Here is an 11,233-nt window from a genome sequence, read left to right as displayed (position 1 = left end):
CTATGCCCCTATGGGTTAGGTCGATTGAAGCCTCCTGAGCAAAAGACTTCAATTGAGCCCTTCGGCTACCAAGGAATTGCTTTGCACAATAAGAAATGCCTTCTGGAAACCAGGAGACACCTTGAATATGGCATTTATGTACAACGCCGTACGATCCAGAGCCCATCTTCTTTTCTGTGATTATGGCCTCTGCAGGCAACCCAATTGTCATGCTGCAGTTAGTATTATGCTTTGTGCGCTGCAAGTGGGTGCCTTTAGAGATCTCACGTGCACCAGATGATAAATCTTCTTGTTCATCAGCAGGCCGGTCCAGCTCTTTGTGAGCTCTCTTGCTCAGGATAGCTTGGGTGTCTATGGCCTTTGCACGCTTGGACCTCTCTTTCTCTACCTTCCATTTTGTGTGGAAGTGCTCCAGCTTGGATTCATTTGTTTCCGCTGGTCTGTCGTCACCTAGGTCAACAGCGCATCTAGGCATGTTGCCCACAATGCTAGTAACGAAATGCTTGATGGCTGCTCCATCAGCACCCACATGGATATTTTTCACTGCGCGGACAACCTCACCTAATATTTGCTCAAATCGATTCCTATCAGACACAATACCCTCGATGTGATTAGGTGACAAGCAACTAATGAGGGTAACGAGTTTGATACGAATTGATTTCTTGATTTCAGGAGTAAGTGCAAGCGTCGCCATCAATCTGCACAATATAATTGACAAATAGTTGCAACATTTATAACCACAAAAAATGCTATTTGTAAGCTAACTAAGAGATTTCTACATCCAACACACTTATGACTCATGTCATGTAAACTAAATAATCACATTCATCGTCAAAAACAAACACAAAACACAAGTTTACGACTTAACTTGACGTCAGCAGACCTAGTCAGTATACCGACCATCTGCAGATATCGCATTAAGATGAAAACTATGGCACAAGTTAAATGCTTTGACACATCGTCAACAGACCTAGTCAGTATACCGACCATCTGCAGATGACTATCAAACCAAATAACAAAAACAAACTTCACCACATAGCTTGGTGTCAGCAGACCTAGTCAGTAAACCGACCATCTGCTGTGCAGATACCGTACTAAGTAGCAAAGCATCACACATGTCAAATGCTACGAGCGCACATCAGCAGACCTAGCCAGTAAACCGGCCATCTGCAGCGGGCTCTCAAAGCATTTAACAAAAACAAAGCCGCATTGTAACTTGGTAACTGCAAACCTAGTCAGTAAACCGACCATTTGCAGATACCGTGCCACAACGAAAACTTCTACATAAGTTAAATATTAAGAGTGCACATCAGTAGACCTAGCCAATCACTCGGCCATCTGCAGCGGGCCTCTTAACATTTAACGACACATGCACATGCATCACAAACAACGTTAAACTTAAGCGTATGCAAAAAATTAAATGACACCAACACTTTCAACTTAAAAATTACCTCAAATTGATCACACTAGCACCACTGACACCAAGTACAAGGAAGATTCTGTGAACAGTGACCCCCCGGACCACCCTTTTATACTACAATATAGCCCGCCGGGTCGGGAGGCGGGCCCGGCGGGCTTCTGCGCGCCCGGCGGGCCAATTGTGGGTTACCAGGTCATCCCACCCTCTAGGATTTGAGAACTGTGAATTTTGTGAACATTGAGATTTGTGAACAATAGCTGTGATCACAAGAAAAAAGGCTGTGATCACGTGAATATGAAATCCCTGATCCACATCCATTTACATCACATCACATCTCATGCAAATCCACATCCATTTACGTCACATCACATCTCAACCACATCTCATCACATCCATTTACATCACATCTCATCTCATCCACATCTCATCACATCCACATCCACATTCACATCCATTTACATCTCATCCACATCTCATCACATCCACATCCACATCCATTTACATCACATCACATCTCATCCACATCCACATCCATCTACGTCACATCACAACTCATGCACATCTCATCACATCCACATCCATTTACATCACATCACATCTCATCACATCCACATTCACATCCATTTACATCTCATCCACATCTCATCACATCCACATTCACATCCATTTACATCTCATCCACATCTCATCACATCCATATCCACATCCATTTACATCACATCCATATCCACATCCATTTACATCACATAACATCTTATCCACATCTCATCTCATCACATCCACATCCACATCCACATCCATTTACATCACATCACATTTAGTACCGTTTTTTTACTTTCGATACCGATACGACTTTTCTAAGTTTCTGCCAATTACTTGGCCTAGTTAAAGATACTTTTTCTCGATGGATATTTTCATATTATTTCTCAAATTTCTTAAGTGAAATATATTCAATATTCTTCTTTTGAGTAAAAGATTTATGGGATTTACAAAAATCAATTCTACCCATATTTTCCAATAAAATTAATAATGCTCAAAATTCCACTTTTGATAAATACTCATAATTTGAATTATGCCAAAAATTTATCTTTTACCATTTAATTACTTGGATCTCAAATATCATGGGAATTCCTCTTTTTACATTAAAAAAATTTACTCTTTTCTCATAATCAATTAATTATGCATAATCACAACAAAAATTATTTATCATGAATATGATAAAAATTATTCTTTTTGCATAGGATGTCCAATCCTAGAATATGGTAGGAAGTGCATTTTTGGCATTATGCATAAAATAAGATATGTATTATTTCTAAAATGTTTGCCATAGCTTCGCTGATAATTCTCAATTTTTTTCTAAAGAATAAAAAAGCTTGTAATGAAAATATGATAGTAGCTCCTCTTTTATGCTTAAAATCAAACTATGAATTTAAATCATAATTTTAACTATCATAAACTTAATTATAATTATCCCACTAGATTTCAGTTCCATTATTTCTCTTTTCCCAATTTGATAGGATAATCTATTTCTCATTTAGAATCAATCAAAGTAGTTTTTAACTACTTATAAATAATCTAAAAGAAATGACCATTATTTTGTTAACACAAAATCATAAAAATACCATTTCATTAGCTTTGAATTAAGAGACTATCAGTGAGAAGCATCCTTTTTCAAGGGATTTAGCCATAAAGATGGCTATTCTTTTAGAGAGAGATTTACTTAAAGAAAGCATATTACAAATAAACATAAAGATTAACTTTCTCTTAATTGAGCATTAGGACTTTAAGAGAAAGCTTGATTTGAATTAAAACATTGATTTACAAAGCTTCTCAATCTTGAGAGGGGTTGAGAAGAAGAAAGTCATTGAGATAAATTGAAAAAAACCATAAAATTTGATTTTACCTCCAAGTTTGGCTTGATTCTCTTAATAGTGAAGCCCCCAACAATCAATTGGTCCACAAAGAGGATAAGAGAAACTCCAAGATTTGTTGTAGAGAGAGAGAGGTCCAAGCTCCCAAGAGAGAGGAAAATTTAAGGGATACTAGAAAATACGATTTTTTTAATATAATACTGGCTTGGTATAGCTCCAATATTTTTTTACAAAATACTAAGGTTCTATTTATAGGCGAGGGAGGCCACTAACCAAGTCCAACTAGGTTCTAGAATTTTCCAAGTTCAGTTTGACTTAATTTGGACAACATTTAGACCAGTTTGGCTCCCTTTTTGATTTGGCTTGATCCAGGAGACATAAAAATATCACAATTTTTTTGAATTAAAAACCCTTCCACACATGTGAAATAGGCGCCTACCTCAAGAGTCCCCCTCTCCTTACCAAGGTGTCAAAAATGTATCATTATGCCAAAATATGTCATTTTTTAAATATCTCATGATTTTTAACTAATAAAACTTGTACTTAGTCAACTCTTCATCTTATGTGAGCATTTACTCATTCTTGGGTATTTTCTTTTATTCTTTTGGATTTATCTCATCCCAACACTTGGATTAATCTGATTGGCCTATTGGAACCTTAATTGGACCATAATCAAAAAATTTCTGAAAATGTAGACCCTTAGGCTAAGGTCCCTTATACCATTTTCAATTAATTCCTAAGGCACATTCGAAAGTTCATTTTGAACTTCTGTTTCACGCGAATCCATTTTAGACACTAGGAGGATTTTTATATCCAAACATATCTCAATTTTGGATTATCTCTCTCTAGACATTTTCTCTCTCTAGGCCAAAATATTGTAAAACAAGATCTTTCTTTTATTTCAGAGAGGGGAATAATTACAAGAACATAAGGGGAGGTTCTTACACCTTTACACCTCAAAAGCTGGAGGGAGGAATCTTACGAAGTGTGCTTCATATCAGATTGTTGTAAGATTTCTTTATTATATACAGAATTGTTCTCTTTCTCTTTCAAAAATTTATGCAATACTATATTTTCATGAATTGTGTTATGATTATTGAGTCAAAGCCTCACATGCTTCTTCCTGTATTCATTGCCTTCCTTTTTCCAATGTGACACATTAGTGATTACTCAGTCATCCTCCTTATTGCTCCACAATTGTGGCATGGAAGGATCTATGGAAGAGAGATGTTTTGAGATATACATAAGAGACTCTTGCATCAACCATCCCTGATCTACCATGCTTGCTTTTGACCTTTCTTTCTATCTCACAAAGTTATGTGAGGTTTTCATGAACCTTTCTCAATAGCACCAATGAACCTCAGGTGTCCAACTCTTCTAGATCACAACATACTAGGAGCGATCAAATCATCACAAAATCCATGGAGGAAACCAAGGTACCCTAATATAACAGACATCTTCTTGCACAACCATTTCCATCATTTGTCTTGATAAAGATGCACCAGCATTGGAAAATCAAAGCAAATTGATCTAGAAAAGAGGAAACAAACGATTCTCCATCAACTGTCACTTGAGGAGGAGATGGTCACTAAAAGCTTCATTGTGGAACTACCCTCGACCTCAACCTCACCTTTCTAGGCAGAGATTGAATATGATGACTACTCCAAAATAGTCATCTTGAAAAATTGACTATTTTCTAACCCTTGTAATTGACAAACGGCCACAACCAAGATTAGGGATGGGGGAGTTATACACTCACAAATCATTTGAGTCGTGCAAAGCCCAAAATGTGGTGGAGAGTCTAGAAAGTCTAGGATTTCCATTTGAGCTAACTCATTGTATTATTTTTTATAATCTTCAATCTATTGTAGTTTTATCTGGTCGTATGCTAGATGAGGTGCGCATAAGAGTTCAAGTCGTGTCACTTGCATCGGAGGGAGAAGCATAAGAATCCAAAACAATAGTACTTCTTTCTGTTGACACTATATATAGCGTGCCTACCTAACCCTAGGATCTATCCTAAATATATATATCTATAGCTAACTCATTGTATTATTTTTTATAATCTTCAATCTATTGAAGTTTTATTTGGTCGCATGCTAGATGAGGTGCGCATAAGAGTTCAAGTTGTGTCACTTGCGTCGGAAGGAGAAGCATAAGAATCCAAAACAATAGCACTTCTTTATGTTGACACTATATATAGCGTGCCTACCTAACCCTAGGATCCATTCTCTCTCTCTCTCTATATATATATATATATATATAGTGTATATTCTATTAACTTTTGGCAGCTATCTTTGGTGTATCGTGTCTCCCTTCGATCAACATGGTATGAGAGCACGACGAAGTTGTAGTTGCTACTCAAGCTAGGGCCATGGGGTTCATACCAGCCAATGGACCAATCCAAAGCCCCGGCTTGAGATGCACTATTGCTTGAAGACGAAGAGGCAGCCGACGCCTCCCTTGCAGTACCTCCACTCGGCTTTCTTTCTCTGCCAAATATTCCCTTCATATGTAGCTTCTTGCCCGTGCAAGAAGACTCCTTGCCTTCCTCCTTCTCCTGCTTGACAGAATATCTCTGCCATAGCCAAGCTTGTAAGCTTGAGAAACGCAGGCCGCTCACCATGACTTTGATAATTAAGGTGTATATCTATAAGCTTGCTGTATAAATATATTTGTGGGGATGTCGACGAATAGATCAAAGAGAGGCAAAAGCATCTCCCTGCCTATGACAATGAAAAAGAAGTAAAATTTCACTGGCTATATTAGCGACGGCCAAGGACAAAATCTTCCTGACTATGGCAATGTAGGACAAAAAGGTCGACCAACGGCGGCTTTAGGAAGTTGAAGGTGAAGATAAGAAGAACTTTGGCGATGTACGACCCGCGTAGCACACCACACACATGAAATCAAGGAGTTTTTATAGCAAGTGTATATAGAACAGATAGCCGATGATAAAGGTAAGATTTGGCTATGGCGGCGAGCCTTTTGCAGAGAAAGACATCTGTGTTAACGATGGGCAGCGAGGAGGTAAAAATCTCACTCGGCATTGTTTTGTGAATGAAACAAGAGCTCTCCAACTCTCCCTTCTTTGCTTCTCTGCTTGGCTATGGCGAAGCATAAAATCATGAAGAAGCAAGCTTCATCAGAAAGCCGACTGCTATACTGGAACTATGTGCACGCTGGTAATGATTTTATATGTTTTATTTTGAACAGTCATCGACTACAAGCTTCAATATCGTTCAAGATCAGATTATCCAGTATTTGTCATGTTTATAGGCTATGGATTTCAATGCAAAATACTAATATTTTAAGCCTTTTGCAGATAGTTTTGGCATGTATACATTGCCTTATAATGTTTATAGGCAATGGATTTCACTGCTGAATACTAATCTCTAGAGCCTGTTGTAGATAACATATAATTTTGACAATTTTATAATGTGTAATAGCTTTTATTTTTGGCATGGATGGCACAGGTATTTGTGATTAACTTCAAGATAAGTTCACTTTTGTGTCATTTGGCCTTAAGATTTTGATGAGCCATTTGGTCTTATAATTTATGTTGTTTGGCCTTATGCTTAAGATTTTCATGAGCCGTTTGGCCTTATAATTCATGCCATTTAGCCTTACGCTTTTGATGAGCCGTTTGGCCTTATAATTTATGCTTTTTAGACTTATGGCTTTTGATGAGCCGTTTGGCCTTATCACTTATGTCGTTTGGCATATCATTTTATATGCTCACTTTTGATACAGCCTACCAAGTGGGTGCACACACAAGGTATGGTTGGCATCATAGAGCTGAGGCATGATTGATCTATATATTCTATTTGATGCTGCTATGTTATTCTATTGGACATATATTTGGACAACTACTGGATGCTGATGCTAATATATTATCTCATTGGACATTTATTTGGACCATTCTATTGGACATTTATTTGGACGACTATTTGATGTTCATGCTGCTATATTATCTCATTAGACATCTATTTGGACTTTTCTATTGGACAATATTGGATGTTGATGCTGTATATATTATCTCATTGGACATCTATTTGGACAACTATTGGTGGATGAGATGACCATTGGACGCTACTATGTTTTTCTATTGGACATCTATTTGGACGACTATTGGATGATGCTAATATATTATCTCATTGGACTACTATTTGGACTATTCTATTGGACATCTACTTGGACAACTATTGGATGTTGATGCTGCTATATTATCTCATTGGACAACTATTGGATGCCACCACCAATTCTTATGCATTTGCCACCACCAATTCACATGCATTGTATTCAGGTTGTTAATAGCCTCTACTATGAAAGGCTATTGATTTGATTCCTTTAGAGTTTTGGCTATCTTGATTTGCTCTAACGGTTGAGTGGTATGAACTAGTGTCATGCCTGTGTGTGATCTAGTGAACAGGAAGATCTTGTGTATGAACTAGTGGCATGAGATGTTCGTGCGTTTAGTGAAGCAAATAGCCCCACCTCATCAAGTTAAAAGATATCTTCTGTATGAACTAGCGGCATCAGATGTTCGTGCGTCTAGTAAATCAAATTAGCCCCATCTCTACAACTTCCACTCATAGTTGCTTTCATTTGATGGGGGTCAGGGCTGTTTTCGAGCATTGGGGCCGTAAAGTACTTGTAGAATTCTAAAATGCCCTTTCAAATTACACTCACATACAGAAAAAAACATCCTATATTTCACTAAACCAGCCAATTTTTAAGGACAAAAGGCCCGTCAAAAACCAACCTTGCTTCCACATCTAAGCAAGCGAAAACCAAACCTAGGGTACATTTAGTTTTATTTGGACAAAGAATCATGCTTGTTAGAGTCTGGCATGTCCTCCTATTTGTGTTGGTGGAGCATGAGAGTCTTCATTATTGACAATTCATATTAGAGTGTGATAGTCTCCTCCATGGTTGTATAATTTTTAGAAAAAGTGAAGATGAGAGTGATCTCCATTCTTGACAAATTGTATTTGAGCGTGAGACTGTCCATGATTGTAACTTAAGAAAAGAAATCATAATATTTCTTTTGCCTAGAGTTTGAGTGACCAAGGGCACAAGAGAAATGTTTCATAGGGAAAGTACTTTTGGTGGTTCAATTAAGATAAGATATTAAAATGTTTAAAGTCTAGCTGTAACAAGTCAAACAAATAAAGTTTCTCTAACCAAGTTAAAATTTGTTTGGCATTGATCTTAGGGAAAGTACTTTTGGTGGTTCAATTAAGATAAGATATTAAAATGTTTAAAGTCTAGCTGTAACAAGTCAAACAAATAAAGTTTCTCTAACCAAGTTAAAATTTGTTTGGCATTGATCTCTAAGATTCTTTTTGGTCTGGAAGGGTGCAGTGGTACTAGAGTTTGGAAATCATACAACCTTTGTTCTCCCTCCCCATTCTCTTATGGTGCTAGACTCTAAACCCAATTCTTTTTTTTTAATACCACACCCGCAAGTGCTATGGAAGTACTGTATGCATGGATAGAGGAATCTTGTTATGAAAACAAGTATATGCAAATAATATTCTCTTGTTATATTTTATTTCCTTCTTGTAGTTCATCACACTTCTTTGGTTAGGTTGACACTTATTGGCTCTCCATTCTTTTATGGTAAGCTCTAAGCCGAATTTGGTTTTTTAAAAATTCCACATTGCATTGATCTCTCACTCTCACTCTCACTCTCTCCTGCATCTATGCACTCTCCTATGTTACCACTCTCCTATGTTACCATCTTTATTGCTTTCATGTTTTCTTACACCTACATAGTGTTCTAATTTTTATTTTTTGGTTTCTTTTATAGATTGTGTATCTCTACTATCTACCCCTAATCTCTCAGAGGTAAGCCCCTTTTTTCTCTCCCTAAACTCTCCATATTATTTTGGTTATATGCTTCTCAAATGTAGCTGATTAGTGTGGGTTTTATGTTTTTGTGATGTAGGAACTTTGACAACTAATCTCAGAGAGGTAAGCCCTTTGGTAGTAGCCCTCTCCTCCCTAATGCAGATCATCTTTAGACGGTGCAGGAAGGGAACGTCATTCTTGATGATGTTGGCTAGGAGATGCGTTATCGTGTGAGGGAACTATGTAAAATAGTATTTGCCCATGAAACTTTTAAAAAATTCCTCCACCTTCCATTGGAGAAGAAAATAAGAATTTGCAATCAACTCAACAATGTGTTCAAGCCTGCCACCCCAGGTAGTGAGGATGTACCTAACAAGTGGATCTAAGATCTCATGAGAGATTGTATGAAACATAGGAGGTCGGATGTCAGCCAAGCAGTGAAAATGGGGTGAGAAAATCCTTGGTTCATTGACCAATAGATATGGGATGAGGAGATGAGGAAGCACGCTGAAAATCCTCGACAATACTCGTAGCAGTAGTGGCAAAATGACTGGCGAGCTCACACCTCAAGACCAATGGATGGGACTCATTTATGAGTATTTTGTAAGTATCCATGCTTTCTGTAGCATCTCATTTGTATGCCAACTAGTGTATAGTTGTACGTTTTCATTTATGTGGTTGGATGCCATGCTACTAAGTTGGAGGAGCGTTATGCATTCAAGCATGGCACTTATGCCATGCTACTAAGTTGGAGGAGCATTATGCATTCAAGCATGGCACTTATGCCTTGCTTAAGTGCATTGAGCACGATGAAGAAAATATAGATTGGACAGTTGTGGTTTTGGTAAGTACGTCATACCATATGCCAATTTGAAGTTTTTGGTAAGTTTGTATATACTAATTCGTGGGTATTGCATTGTTTTTGTTGAGAGCAGTACTTGAGCCTCCCCCTTGACGCTAGCTCACAGATTGGACACCTACTTTAGCTAGCGTAGTTTTGGAATTGTATAGGTCCTTTTGGTTTTGGAATTGTACAAATCTTTTTTGCACCCTCTTTTGGGCATGTATAGGTCACTCGCATATATGGCAATTTTTTGTATTAACATTTATCGTATAAGTATGCATATCATACAATTTGGATCAATGTCTCATTGTGGTTTGACATCAAGCAATGAAAGTTGATTTTATACATCAATGTATCCTTGTTTGTGGGAGCGATAACTTAAGTGTATAAAATTTCACTTGAATGCAACAAAATCTTTAAATATTTACCATAATGGTGTATCTAGGTATAGAATTATACGTGTATGCACCATAATGCTTTAAAAAAAAAACCTGCATCCGTCGATCTTCTAGTCGGTATAAATGTCGGTATGCACCTACATCCGTCAATATAAGCATCGTAAAACACCTGCATCCATCGGTATTTCAATCAAAATAAACATGGAAATAAACGTTAGAATAAACATGGAAACTAGTTCTTTTTACGATGTAGTTAGCCAGGCTATTTTCGATGAGGGTACTTGGTACAGGTATATATTTATTCATATTTTTTATGAATTATAAAAATATGTTTAATTTAATTTCTGCAGGATTCAATTCAATGGAATATGCAAGTTGGCACAAGATTAATGTATAGATGTAAATGTGCAAAGTCATTTTTGTAACAAGACCACCTAGCAATTTTATTTGGGCAAAGGTTTTTATATGTACAAACCTTAGGAGACTTCATATGGTTAAAAATATTAACAGAGTACCCCAAAAGTGGGAGAAGGAAGCACAATATATACGCTCATCTATTATTAGCTCCTTGGGCTATTTTTATTAAAAAAATTCTCAAAATACTCAAGTCGTGGAAGTGGAGCTACACACTTAAGAGGGGAAGATTGCACCCAATCTGTTTCCATTGTGTGGTACTCTCTATCTTTTCATTTGATGATGATGAAGCTATTTTATTTGATGTCATTTTATTTTCTTTGTTTGATGATATGTTATTGTATTTGAGTTTAATTTACTCGAAGTCTGATGGCATTACTAAGTTCTTCTACTATCATATTGCCAAATTGCTTACTGTTGTGGTCTCTTT

This window comes from Cibotium barometz, chromosome 12 (genome assembly GCF_041138505.1).
Source record: "Cibotium barometz isolate CiBa-2024 chromosome 12, ASM4113850v1, whole genome shotgun sequence".
Classification (NCBI taxonomy): Eukaryota; Viridiplantae; Streptophyta; class Polypodiopsida; order Cyatheales; family Cibotiaceae; genus Cibotium; species Cibotium barometz.
The sequence above is the reverse complement of the archived record's forward strand: the minus strand, read 5'-3'. Positions refer to the sequence as shown.